Raw genomic sequence first — 15,000 nt, 5'->3', positions numbered from 1 at the left:
CACATAGCCGCACACTTTAGTCTTATAGAGACCCCCGATCAAACAAGAATTATTCTGGATTCTGTAGCGAGAAGTGTACAATAATATTTTAACTCCTCTGTACATAAAAGACCATTCCGCCTTACGTGTACTTTTTTTTTTTCAGGTTTGTTGATAATCCAAAATGTTCTGGTCTCCTTGTTGTAATGGAGATATTTTCAAACCAACGCCTACAACAATGTTAAAGAAAGGCCGTAAAAGTGTCCCACTAACAGACCTGTAAAATATGTGCACCTAACTTCTGTCCGATCACTTTTGGTAAGAAGAAAAGAAATAATGTATGAACCCTGGGAATCAAAACTTTCATGAGAGGCGAGAGCTCAGCACTAATAATAGAATTGGATTCAGTAGTCTGATGTCACGCCGCCCGGCAACGGCGGCCATCTTGGTTCTAAACAAAGAAAATCATTACTTTTCATTCTTCATGCTGGCTATAACTTTTCATAATATGTCTTGTGATCAGAATGTGTAAAAGTCAAAACATGATCAAATTTATGGGGTTTATTTCCCTCTCGCCGGAGAAATATTTCATACGGCGTCCGCCATTGTTCCGATAGTTTAGAGCCAGTGTTGCTAAGTTACCATGCGTCATTAGGAAGGAAGTGACGTTACGACCATTGAATCCTATTACCACGGACAAATCGTAAGAGGAGTACTTATTTGAGAAGTCCGATAACCCTCATCATTATAGCCTCAAAGACCGTACGGATGAGCCACGCTGCCCCTAATCTCAAACCAACGCATATAATTCTTATTTTCAACAATGTTAAAACAAGCCCGTAATAACTTTTGGTTATCAGACATGCAGTAAATGTTTGCACGTAGCTTTTGTCGGATCATTTTTGTACAGAACTCCCCCCCCCCCCCCCCCCCCCCCCCCCCCCCCCCCCCAAGCCCCCCATCGACTCCCCTCTAGATCAAAACTAGTCCTTTTGCACCACTAATACTATAACTATCCAGGGCAAGTCACAAGAAGTATACCGACGAAAGAGTGAACATGGAAAGGCTTCGTATGGGAACAAAACAGACAATGGACGTTTCGGGTACAAACCCTTCGTCAGCACAACAATACACAAATAAACGTGGAAAAAAATCAAATATAATGAAAAATAACGTGTATCGTCTGTAGTCAATACCGGACGTGGAAACTTATTTGCATGTCTAAATAGGCTTCAACAGTCGTGACGTCACTTCCCTCGTAATGACACATAGTAACTTAGTAACTGGTTCTAAACTATCGAAACAATGGCGGACGCCCTTATGAAATAGGCTACTTCTCCGACGAGCATAAAAGTGTATCCAGAGGAGAAAAACATTATAAATCGGATCATGTTTTGACTTTTATACATTCTGATCACATGACATATGAAAAAGTTCTAGCCAGCATGAAGAATAAAAAGTACCGATTTTGTTTGTTTAGAACCAAGATGCTCGTTGCTGGGGGGCGTGACATCAGACTGTTGAATCCTAAAAATTAGCTTTTATCTAGCGCAATATCCACTAAACGTGCTCAAAGCGCTTTACAAGGAGTCCCTGGCCAACAGAAACACTTAACACGTAGGACGAGACATGACGCCTGTTAGGCGATATTACAATTTTTCGGACAGACAATGCTGTTAACGGTCAGGTACTCATTTTACACCTGAGTACGGTGAGAGAATGTGAGTAAAGAGTCTTTTCCAAGGACTCAACTATGCGCAGAGCGAGGCTCGAACCCAGGACCTTCAGATCCGAAAGCGAGTGTCATACCACAAGACCACATAGCCGCACAATTCTATTGTTATGGGTTCATTGTTATAATGGGAATACTCTCAAACCAACGCCGAATATTTTCCATTCATCTCATCATCTAGTCAGCTGATCCTGCGTAGGACGTTGCTTCCCGAACTTTCTTGCGAAACAGATTACGGTTATCCGCCAGTCTACTTGCTTGAGTTGTTGTCATTCCCAGCCATTCACACATATCTTGTTCCCAGCTTCTTGTTTGTCTACCTCTTCCTCTCTTGCCGTCTACCTTTGTCTGCAGAATGTGCTTTTCTAATGATTCGTGGCGAATCGTATGACCAAAATAGTTCAGTTTCAATTTCTTTACAGTTTGACCATTACGACGATGTTAAATCAATGGCCCAATTGTGTTCGGTTAACAGACCTGCCTATATGAGCACGTCAAGTATAATATCCTGCCTCACCTATTTTGTGGCTCGATTTTATCTTTATATCATTGCAAAACAATCGTGAGAACGATAAGTAGAAATTGCCAATATATATATTTACATAAACACAATCAACCCCACTGTTATCTGTCATTTCTTTTATTATGATACGATATGAATGTTAATGGCCCAAAATGGTTTAAGGCCTTTTAAATGCTTATGACCCGTAAGCACTTAACGTGCTAAAGTGCTTTACATGGAGTCCTAAGCCAACAGCAACGCTAAGCATGTAGGACGAGACAAGACGCCCGATAGGCGATATTATAATTTGACCTCCGTCAGAGACAACGCTGTTAACGGCCAGATACTCATTTTACACCTGAATATGGTGGGAGAATATGATGAAAATATCTTTTAAAGCATCAACTACGCGCCTCTCAGAGTGGGGATCGAACCCTGAACCTTCCGATCCGATGCGAGTGCCATACCACTAAACCTTATTTTATTGAGTATTGTGCACACAATGCAATACAATGATATAAACATAAAGTCATAGCTGCTAACCAGTACGATAAAATCGTACTTAGTACGATTTGGCCAATCCAGAAAAAGATTTAAAAAAAAAAAAAAATTTAAAAAAAATTTAAAAAAAAAGAACAAAATCTGATAAAAATTTGTAAAATTTGCCTCAATAATCTGCTTCTGTCACCACCTTCCCGTCACTTATGCCTAACCAGTATGATGATAAAGGTCCGCTTCTCTTAGTATTACAGTTCTGACCATTTTAGTACTTAAGTACATTAATAAATATGCCATTTTAAGACATGAATTGGGCGTCCACGCCGCACCGCGTAAAAGAATACGTTTTTGTATTTTGAAAAGTTGGCAGCTATGTAAAGTCAATGTGTATTATGACAGATATTGGGCCGTCATCTGGAAAAGAAATCGTATTACAATTTTAGCCAGAAAATTCGTCCTTCACTTTTCGATCATCTTGCCAAAACCTCTCAAACCTGAAACTCGAGGGAAGTTCTAGGTTTGATAGTTTTCAGAAAGATAAAGGTAATTTTAATGGATAGATAATTGAAGGACGAGTCTTCTGACCAAAATTTTTAATACGTGATTTTACAAAGTATAGCAGCATAAACCTGATAGGATAATTCACATGAGTTCACCCATTTACAATCGCAGATTTCATATGCAAAACAAAAAAGAAGATCTATTATACCACCAAATCATGACAAAACTTCTTTCTAAATATTGTACGGCTATGATCTTGTGATTTTGGGGTATTACATTCGTCTTCGGATTGGAAGGTCCTGGGTTCCAGTTCCGCTCTGCGCGGGGCTTAGTTGCGTCCTTGGAAAATGCTCTTTATTCATATTATCTCACCGTACCCGGGTGTAAAATTAATATCTGGTCTTTAAAAGCGTTGCCTCGGCCTGAAAAAATAAATGTAATATCGCCTAACCGGCGTCATGTTCTAGATGTTACGTCTTTCTGTCGGTCAAAGACCCTTTGTAAAGCGCTCAAGTTTTTTTTCTTTCTGTTTTGAATAAGCTCGCCCATTTACAATCGCAGATTTCATCTACAAAAATATAAGGTTCTATCATACAACTTATTACATGATCTCATTCATCTGTAGTGTTTCATTCATCCTGTTTTGGTTGATAAGGGGGAAATCCGAAACGTTCATTTGATCTGTTCTTGTAATAAAATTGAAGCTTACATTCAATTTCATAGTATTTATTTCTTCGAGCTTCGAGCAGCAACATTTACATGACTCTACTGATCCACCTAACAAAAAATGGTATACCTCAGTGTGGAGGAAAACTGGAGAGAAATGTGGAACAGGGAAACACCAAAAGGAGGAAACATCATTAAAGATCCAACCAAAAGAGTGCCTGCATTCAATAACGTCAGGAAATACAGGATTTCCTCAAACCGCCTCTAACTGGACATGGCAGAACTTCATCAAATATGTGCAGATGGAAACTTGGAAACAGTGATACCTGCCAGAAATGTCAGGCAGTCCCAGAGACCAGCGATCACATCGTCCTCCACTGTCCAGTCACTAAACTTGAAGGTGGCTACGAAACCATCCTTAGGGCGGAGGAAGACTTTAGAAGCTGGGTTGACGAAATACATTTGGAGGTGTAGCCATACGCTACTACTACTACTAGTAGGGGGAATTAGGTCCAAAAAACCCTTGAATTGTGCAAACAAGGTTGAAAGCATGAAAATCACATATGTTGTAGAATATGAAAAATCCTATAATTTATGATATAGAACCACTCTGGGAGATCAGTATTAGTTGAGATACAAGGTTTTTAAGATTAGAAAATTTTGAAATGGACGACAATAATTTCTTTCATTTTTAGTGTGTAAACATTCGAGGCAAGCCGACCAAAGGTTGTTTTACGTCATCCTTTGGATTCCCATTGGTGACTATTTTTAGCGTCGAAGCGGATGTTTTCCTTTCCCTTTACTTTCGATTCACGAACCATTCAAATTATTTAATCGTAAATATTATTCAATTTCACTTGTTTTAAAGGACGTCTAGCGAGCAATATTCTATAATATGAGATTTTCTGCATCTGATTTAATAAGTATAATCAATTGCTCTAAAACAGACGGGAAGACGAGCAGAGGGGTAGACAAAACAGACTAGCAGAACACAGCTCAATAAATGCCGATAACCCGTGTTGACAAAGGACAGTGCTCCCTCTCCCCTCCTCCTGTTTTCTTTTCTTTCCAAAAAAACTGATATAATCATTTTACGTGAGTTAAAACCTATTTCGGTCAAACTTGATGACAGTAAAGAGTCAACATACCGCTTACATTGCTATAATTATCATCATTATCATCATCATCAACCACTATGATGCTGTATTGTGGCAAGTTATTTACTTTACGTTATTTACCGCAAAGGGACAATGGGAGAATGTTCTATTTTTACTATTGTGTCCTTATGTAAGGCACTGCACACATTTTGCCTGATGATGAGGGGTCTTTAACAGAAAGAACGAGAGAGAGAGAGAGAGAGAGAGAGAGAGAGAGAGAGAGAGAGTTATGAAAGAATATTGCATATGCCTAATAAAGGAATGGGTTTGCATGATTTCAGATACACATACAATAGCAAAAAGAACTGCTCCCAGAGACTTGGACAAGTGTTTGATATGCCAACAAGATAACACAGACCGTTTATAATGTCCCTCTAAGTCGAGGAGGTATGACAAAGGGCAAGGCTATGAAATTCTTTTTGAAGATTTAACACAATTTAATTCTTTGGTTTGTGATGAAAACAAGTTGGATGTATCTATTTTTTTAATTCATCAGAAATAATTGAGATTATTGAAAGCTTAAAACAAAATAATGCTAAGTGGCATAAGTATTGTCGTGTAAAATTTAATGCCAACAAAATTAGGCGATTAGAATTAAAGAAATCTAAAAGAATTGCCCTACAAGAATTCTAAACTTCGTCATTTGACTTGGAGGAGTCACCGAATGAGTATATTTCGCAACCCACGAGAATAATGAGACAACGTTCAAAATTAGAGATTGGCTAGAATAAACAAACGTGCTTTTTTGTAAACTCGTGGAATCGGGAGTACTCCATTCTGTACTGGCAACAGATATGGAAGAAAATATTCGTGAAATAGCGTTATCTATAAAAGATTCTGATATGTTGTCATTTATTGCCGGAATTTAGTCGTTCAGGAGGCACACTACCGCCCTATACCATAAAATTTGTCATGCACGATACTTAAAAAAACAAGCTTGAAAAGATGTCACTGCTGATGATAATCATGATGTCACAGTTCTTGAAAGAATTCGAGCTTTTTCTAACATATGTTTTATAGAAGAGAACCCTGCAACAAATGTGACGATCGACATGAACCACTGTGGAGCTTATTTCCAGAATTGTCAAAAGTGTCCCAAAACTTATCAAATGATCATGTAAGAGAGAATGTATCGGCACCCGATGCAAGTGTTTAAAGTCCGGTTTGCCTTGCACGGACTTGTGTAGATGCGGGGGGGGGGGGGTGTGGAGGGGGGGGGGGTGTTAGGTCAGTACACTAATGAGTAAAATTCTCTCTCTCTCTCCTTCTCTCTCCTCTCTTCTCTCTCTCCCTCTCTCTCCTTCTCCTCTCTCTCCTTCTCTCTTCCTCTCTCTCCTCTCTTTTCTCTCTCCGTCTCTCCCCTCACTCCTCTCCCTTCTCTATTTTATCTACTAGTTAGGTTAGTACAGTAATGAGTAAAATTCTCTCTCTCTCTCTCTCTCTCTCTCTCTCTCTCTCTCTCTCTCTCACTCCCTCTCCCCCCCCCTCTCCCGCTTTTATCTACTAGTTACAACACGAAATAACCATCACTTAGCTACCGTAAATGGTGCCCTTGTATTTAAAGTTTTAGAACGCACTGTATTGTCGTGGTTATTTCCTCAAATAAGTAATGCTATATAGGAAAAAATAAAAGTGCTAAAAACGCACTGTTATGATAAATTGCCAGAGTGGTTCTATATCAGGTGTTATTTATACGGGTCTTAGCTACCTATATGCCAATTTTCAGGATTTCAACCCCAATGTGCACGGTTTTAGACTAATTTTCCCTAATACAATGAATATGAAGAAAATATAGATTTTTACGCAGTTATTTCCCTTGTTTAATATAGCTGTAATAGGTAAAATCTAAAGCATTAAACCGATACGTTATGATTGATTGCCAGAGTGGTTCTATATCAGATGTTTTTTCTATGGGTCTTAGCAACCTGTATGTAAATTTTCATGCTTTCAACCCGAATTTGCACGGTTTTAGCCTAATTCCCCCTACTATACTGCTGATTGACAACTTTATAAAGAGGAAAGTTTTGTGGCCAAATTTTTAATAAAGCGTTTAGTCATAGCTTGGCGTTCAAACGCCGTAAACCGTAAAGAATAAAAACAAAACAACTAATCAAGGCATGTATATAAGATGGAATTCAATTGTGTAATCTTGTAGAGTTATTTAGTCAAGCTAGGATCGACTTATTTCCAACCTGATAACTCGGCAGTGATTGGTGAGAGAACTTTGAATCTTAAACATTGATGGACAAAATTGAAAAAAAAAACAAATCATTCAGTGTCAAAACAGTATAATGTCGGGTTTACTAGGACCTTTAAAAGTACTCGTAAATTTAGAAAGAAAATTATGAGAAATAGAACCTTTCAGTTTGTTTTATTATGATTATCATAATAATGATGATAATAATGATAATAATAATAATAATAATAATAATAATAATAATAATAATAATAATAATAATAATAATAATAATATAATAATAATAATAATAATAATAATAATTATCATTATCATTATTATTATTATTATTATTATTATTATTATTATTATTATTATTATTATTATTATTATTATTATTTTATTATTATTATTATTATTATTATTATTATCATTAGTGTGAATTTATAGTCAGGAATATGAGATATGTAAAAAAAAACATTTTTTGATTTTGGCCTATTAAGAAGAGAAAAATATAAATTTTCAAGAAGCCAAAACAATTTTTTTAAAATTTTTTTATCATTTTAATTTTAACCCTTTTTGGTTGCCTGGCTCAGCCCAACGTATTATACCGAATAGAGGCAAATGTCACATTGATTTTTTAAAGAATAATTCCCTTTATTCGTCCCTAAGGGGAAATTTTTCTTTAGGGTCTATTCCGAGGGAAATCTGGAATAACCCAGGCGTCAGCCGCAGTGCAGCGCCGCAAAGTGAGCTAAGGCTAGGTGACTTGCTCAAGGCCACACAACGCGGCGGGTAGTCGAACTAGGTACCTTTCAGGTACGAAGCAAAGACCATACCGCTGAGCCACGCTGTCCCATAAATGAAGATGCTCTTTACCCACTAGGTTTGTTCAAAGGACTCTACGAAATGTCCCAAACCCATATAAACACTTAACATGCGGCTATGTGGTCTTGCGGTATGACACTCGCTTTCGGATCGGAAGGTCCTGGGTTCGAGCCTCGCTCGGCGCATAGTTGAGTCCTTGGAAAATACTCTTTACTCACATTCTCTCATTGTACTCAGGTGTAAAATGAGTACCTGGCCGTCAACAACGTTATCTCTGTCGGAAAAATTGTAATATCGCCTAACAGGCGTCATGTCTCGTTCTACATGTTACGTGTTGATGTTGGTCAGGGAGCCATTGTAAAGCGCTTTGAGCACATTTAATGGATATTGCGCTATATAAAAGCTCTAATATTTTTATTTTATTATTATTTTATGACGAGTCATGGTGCCCGTATGGAGCAATGCACTTTTTTTTCGCCATTGACTAGACTGTTACCTGCCACATAGTGTCATTGTACGCCTTAATATTGTGAGCGAGAGAATGTGAGTAAAGAGCCTTTGCCGAGGACTATTTTGCGCAGCCATATCGGGCGGGACTCGAAGCAGGAACTGACAGCTTAGAATCTAAGAGGTCCCATACACGTGGTGTTTTTTACTGGTGACGATCTGGGAACTGGCACGGCTGAATGAAGCAAATCGAAATGGAATCGAAATGTGTATGGCCAAATTAATATAATATTTGGGCGACAAGCGGAGCAGGGACTGTCGATTGCTCGAATATCCCAACCTTGGTCTATCCCTAGTGCACAATGCCACATAATATCTCATGATTGGCTCATCGATACAGTGTCTCGTCTTGCCATAAAAACCAAATAATGTTAACCAGATACTTGCCGGACCCTGGAATAAAAAGTGTTTCAAAGTTTAGCAAAAAAAAAAAAAAAAAAACATCAAGGGGAAGGCCACGAGGAACATGGAGAAGAATTAAAGAAGCTGATATACAGAGAAGTGGTAAGACCTGGAATGAGATTTTTAAAAAAGTCAGCTCAGGATAGAGAAGGATGGAAACTGTTTGTCTGGGTCATTTGACCCAGGGTGAAAAAGGCAATGATGATGATGATGAAAAAAACAAACAACAAAACAACAACTCGTTCTTTAAATATCGATCGATTTAAATGACTCTCATCTTGGCAAAAAATTTCAAACATGGGACTTAAGGAAGACGTCACGAACTCCCAGTTTGAGAGTTCTTGCCAAGATGAGTGTCTTTGAAAGACACGTTTTCTGACCAAAGTTTTAATTACGAGTTGTTTGTCGGGTTTTTTTTTCAGATTATGGCCATTAACAGATTAAGTGTAGTCAATACGATTCAATAGTCTGATGTCACGCCCCCGGCAGCGGCGGCCATCTTGGTTCTAAACAAAGAAAATCATTAATTTTTATTTTTCATGCTGGCTAGAAGTTTTCATATGCCTTGTGATCAGAATGTGTAAAAGTCAAAACATGATCAAATTTATGCTTTTTTTCCCTCTGGATACGCTTTTACGCTAGCCGGAGAAATATTTCATACGGGCGTCCGCCATTGTTCCGATAGTTTAGAGCCAGTGTTACTCAAGTTACCATGCGCCATTAGGAAGGAAGTGACGCTACGACTGTTGAAGAGTATTGTCGGGTAAATGACAGTGATCGTGGAAAACTGGTCCCGATGAAGTGCCATTGGGTAAGCTTAACACTTCACATACATAGCTCCTCTCAACTCAAGTGTGAATGAGTACCTGATCATTAGAAGTTCCGAATATTGTAATATATGGTGTTAGTACAAAAAGGACGTCTAATATACTAGTATGGTATTAGATGGAAATATGGCTCCATGTGGCCCGCTGGGGAAATAAATAAATCATTGTGAAGCGCATAGAGAATGGTAAATACCCGGAAATGCTCTATATTAGTGTTCATTTCTTTTCTCTAAATTATTTATTCTCCCAATAAAGAATATAGCTCTATACGAGTGTGATGTAATATATATTTATTGACATATGCCAATTTATATGGGTTTTCTCCATTTTATAGGTTGTCAAGACTTTAAAGGAAGATGGAAAAATCAAGCCGAAGAATTTTGGTGAGTTTCGATGAGAAGATCAATGGGCAATTCCACGAAAATGCCAACCCAGAGGCAAAAACCTAAACAGTAACAAACAAGCTCTTGATGGATTATTCTTTAAATTTTATGTATTTTATGACACTAATACTGTCGTTTTTATAAAAGAACACAGTATATGCTATTTGATTAATGTTGCATACATATACTGTGCTTTTAAAAACAACGGCAGAATACCACTCCGCGATATTAAATTTTTTTTTTTAAATTGAGCTTTTATATAGCGCAATATCCACTAAACGTGCTCAAAGTGATTTACAAGGGGTCCCTGGCCAACAGCAACACATAACATGTAGGACGAGACATGCCGCCTGTCAGGCGATATTACAATTTTTGGGGGACAGAGACAACGCTGTTAACGGCCAGGTACTCATTTTACACCTGAGTACGGTGAGAGAATGTGAGTAAAGAGCCTTTTCCAAGGACTCAACTATGCGCCGAGCGAGGCTCGAACCCAGGACCTTCCGATCCGAAAGCGAGTGTCATACCACTAGACCACGTAGCCGCACTATTATTGACTTTGCGCACACATTTCAGATTGCTGCGTTAGTTACCATCTCATGTTTTGTCGGTTACTAAAACATAGCCCTCAGAACAACACTACTTATTTCTCTAATATTTAGATGCAAGAAATGTTAAATCACCACTGTTATGTTGATATTTCAGCTTATGAAAGTTTCAGATAATTATTAAAGAACCCACTTCACGTTTGTATTTCTCGTTTCCTCTGAATTAACTCAGTTACGCCACATGAACATCATTCAGAAGAAAAAATTGCCACCTGGGAATAAAACATTGGTGTCAAGCAGAGGATCAAATCCTCATTGATTATTCGTTATTAACTCACTCAACCCTAACAACGACTATACCCGTAGTATACCCGGGCTTACTTTTACCCATGCCTATTTATTACATTTTTCTGAGAAAAATTTTTTGGCGTAGTATCAAAGCTAATCTATTTAGTTTTTACATGTTAATGGTAGTTGAATAAAATTAGACTTCTTTCTATACATTTTTTTCCAAATTTGAAAAGTAGCAAAAAAATTTCTAGGATTGAGTGAGTTAAATGAATGATCGGTAATCAAAATTGTGGTTTTTGAGAGAAGTATGATTGCCCTGATTGTTGCATCAGTTACACATAGAATTGCCCTGATTGTTGCGTCAGTTACACATAGAATTGCCCTGATTGTTGCGTCAGTTACACATGGAATTGCCCTGATTGTTGCGTCAGTTACACATGTAATTGCCCTGATTGTTGCATCAGTTACAGATAGAATTGCCCTGATTGTTGCATCAGTTACACATAGAATTGCCCTGATTGTTGCATCAGTTACACATAGAATTGCCCTAATTGTTGCATCAGTTACACATAGAATTGCCCTGATTGTTGCATCAGTTACACATAGAATTGCCCTGATTGTTGCATCAGTTACACATAGAATTGCCCTGATTGTTGCGTCAGTTACACATGGAATTGCCCTGATTGTTGCGTCAGTCAGTCACCAGAGGTGATTGAGCAGGGGACTATCAGAGGTGGGCACACATGGAGAGTAAATCTGGAATCGCAAAATGGAAGACGGACACCAGTGAGGAGAGAACCTGGGACTCAGAAACATGAATACTAGTGCATATTGACTGAACCCGGGGCTATGGAAGGTAGATATCAATGAGGAGTAGATCCAGAACTGAGTGTGGTGGACACCGATAGGGAGTGAACCCGGAACAATGGTGATGGACACCAATAGGGAATGATCAAAGGACAACAGGATGAGATACAAGTGGTGTGGGACTATGAGATGTGGACACTACAAAGGAGTGAACCCAAGGTTGAGGGAGAAGACACCCAATCGAGAGTAACATAAACCTAAGTGGGGTGTTCACAAGAGGGGAGTTAACCTGGGACCAGTTAAAACAGTGGGGATTGAACCCAGAACTAAGGGAGGTGGAGGAGAGCGAACCCGAGAATCAGAGAGATGGATACCAGTGGGGAGTGAATCCAGTACCACGGGAGGTGGACACAAGAAGGGAATAAACCTGGGACTATGAGATGTGAACAATACTGGTAATGAACCCAGGGATACGAAAGTAGACATCCAGTGGAGAGTGAACCCGAGACTATCTATGGCGGACACCATTGAGGAGTTAATCTGGAATATGTCTACATCCTGTCACCCATCTGGCCACTGATCATTCTTGATATTATTTGACTTTTGAAAAAACAAAACAACAACAAACCAGCGAGCTACAAAATAGCTTTCTATGAAGTATAGCGGTTCAAATTATAACTATAATTATTATACTATATATATATATATATATATATATATATATATATATATATATATATAATTATCATAACGATTCGAGGGCGGCGTGGTCTTGCTTCGTATCCGAAAGGTACCGAGTTCGATCACCCGCCGCTGCGATGTGCGGCCTTGAGCAAGTCCCCTCGCCCTAAATCAATTAGCAGCCCTGCACTGCGGCTGACGCCTGGGTTATTCCAGTCTTCCCTTAGAGACAAATGTCGCCTGTGAGTTAAAAAAGGGAATTTTATTATTTTATATTTTTAATATATAAAAATAAATAAATACATTAAATAATTATAATTCTGCTGATTAATAATTGGAGAAAATTTTCAACTTATCTTTCATTTCCAAAAGTTTTATTGACGTCGACTTCGTTGTAGCACAATGATGGAAGGCTGAGAAACACAAACTAAAATAAATAGTTCCTCTTATTTGCTCAAAATGCTTTACAAGTTTCAAAGACAACAGCAGCACTGAACATTTGTTGACACGCAAAGCCCTTATCTCTCTCCTTACCAGTAATTTTCAGAGTATTCCCTAAAACGTCACACCCACCCAACACAAAAATAGAGTTTTCTTACTGGAACAGAACAGCAACAAGTAATTTTTATACACAATATTTTTCAGCAAAATGATTTCAACATCACAGTGTCAAGTTTTTAAAGCTATAATATAATTTAATTCTTTAAATTTTGAGATGTACAAAAGGAATCAAAAGGACCAAATTTTTGTTTGCATCGTAACGAATGTGACGGTTTTCCTATGGTTGGTAAGGAGAGGGTTAAGAGGGCTACAATAACACTTTTTTTTGACAGAGCAGATACAAATATTTCACATAGGTGCGGTGAGGAAGTATGAGCAAAGAGCATCTTCCAAGGACTCAACATTGACCGCCATCAGCGAGTTTTTGATCTCTTAGGTCGCATGCCCATTCTCACATCAACTTAGTGCTGGGCGGGTACCCGGGTACCCGCGGGTAATAAAGTTTGGGTTTTTTTTTGTTTAGTTTCATTGTAATTAATTATCCTTGTTTCTTACTTCAGTTTCGTTTGATTTCTTGTAATAAATGATAAATGAATATAAAAACAAATTTAAAAAGCTCCCCCCCCCCTTTTCACAAAAACATTTTTTTGGTCAAAAGTCACCCCTGCCACGGGTACCCGCGGTTACCCGGGTAATCAGACCACTACCCGGGTATTATCCGGGTAATCCCAGCACTGATCAACATACGACAAAACTGCGCAATAACTGAATCATTCTTTGGTCGTTTCTTCCCGTTTTTAGTTTGCCCTGGCAAGCTTGATGTGTTTGTTAAGTCAAGGTTTTGCTTCCACATTGCGACAAGAGTTTAAAGGTAAGAAATTTTATGAATTTTCCCCCAAACTTATATTGTCTACACTGAATCTGCTAATCATTAGCTAGACGTCTACACTTCCAATGGTTAACATTTGTTTAAAACCCAAAAATTGAGCTTTTATATTATAGAGCAACATCCACTAGTTGTGTTCAAAGAGCTTTACAAGGGTTCCCTAACCAGCAGCAACACTTGACATGTGGTACGAAACACGACGCCTATTAGGCGATATTATAATGGTCAGGTACTCATTTTACAGAAAATTTTTATGACAATTGATTACTGAGCTAGAAGCAAATTACTGATATCTGTTATAATAATAATATCAATAATAATAATAATAATAATAATAATAATAATAATAATAATAATAATAATAATAATAATAATAATAATAATAATAATAATAATAATAATAATAATAATAATATCAAGAATAATAATAATAATAATAATAATAATAATAATAATAATAATAATAATAATAATAATAATATCAAGAATAATAATAATAATAATAATAATAATAATAATAATAATAATAATAATAATAATAATATATAATAATAATAATAATAATAATAATAATAATAATAATAATAATAATAATAATAATGATAATAATAATAATAATAATGATATCAATAATAATAATAGTTATTTCTCTGCCATAGAGATTTTTTAAATTTTTGTAATGTATTTATGTTTCCATCGTTTTTTGGTTTTTTTTTGTCGTTTGTTGAAAAACAAAACAAAACTAGAGCATTTATACAGGGCAATATCCACTAAACGTGCTCAAAACGCTTTACAAGGGGTCCTGGACCAGCAGCAACACGTAACACGTAGAACGAGACGCCCGTTAGGCGATTATTCATTTTTTTTTTTAGTGACAGAAACAACGCTATTAACGGCCAGGTACTATTTTACACGAGTACGGTGGCAGAATGTGAATAAAGAGCCTTTTCCGACTCAACTATGCGCCGAGCGAGGCTCGAACCCAGGACCTTCTAATCCGAAAGCGAGTGTCATACCACAAGACCACATAGCTGCACGAAGAAGGGTTTTGAGCCAAAAACGTTCCTTGTTTGGTATTTTGTTTCGTTTTTTTTTAAGGCTATTATATTCATTTTTGTTAATTTCTTT

The 15,000-nt window shown here is 37.4% G+C and overlaps 1 protein-coding gene across 1 annotated transcript in view; it reads left to right on the top strand.

Moving 5' to 3' along the window:
* The first annotated feature begins 7,186 nt into the window (after positions 1-7,186).
* The window catches only part of LOC144973588 (zinc metalloproteinase nas-6-like), a 699,617-nt gene continuing 691,803 nt past the window's right edge, over positions 7,187-15,000 (top strand). Inside the window, exons 1-2 of the transcript XR_013645586.1 lie at positions 7,187-7,248; positions 10,110-10,158. The gene's annotated coding sequence lies outside the window, so the exon portion shown is untranslated. The remainder of the gene's footprint in view (positions 7,249-10,109; positions 10,159-15,000) is intronic.

This window comes from Berghia stephanieae, chromosome 5, assembly GCF_034508935.2.
Source record: "Berghia stephanieae isolate SIO BIC M18660-M18661 chromosome 5, UCSD_Bste_1.3, whole genome shotgun sequence".
NCBI classification, from domain to species: domain Eukaryota; kingdom Metazoa; phylum Mollusca; class Gastropoda; order Nudibranchia; family Aeolidiidae; genus Berghia; species Berghia stephanieae.
The sequence above is the reverse complement of the archived record's forward strand: the minus strand, read 5'-3'. Positions and strand labels throughout refer to the sequence as shown.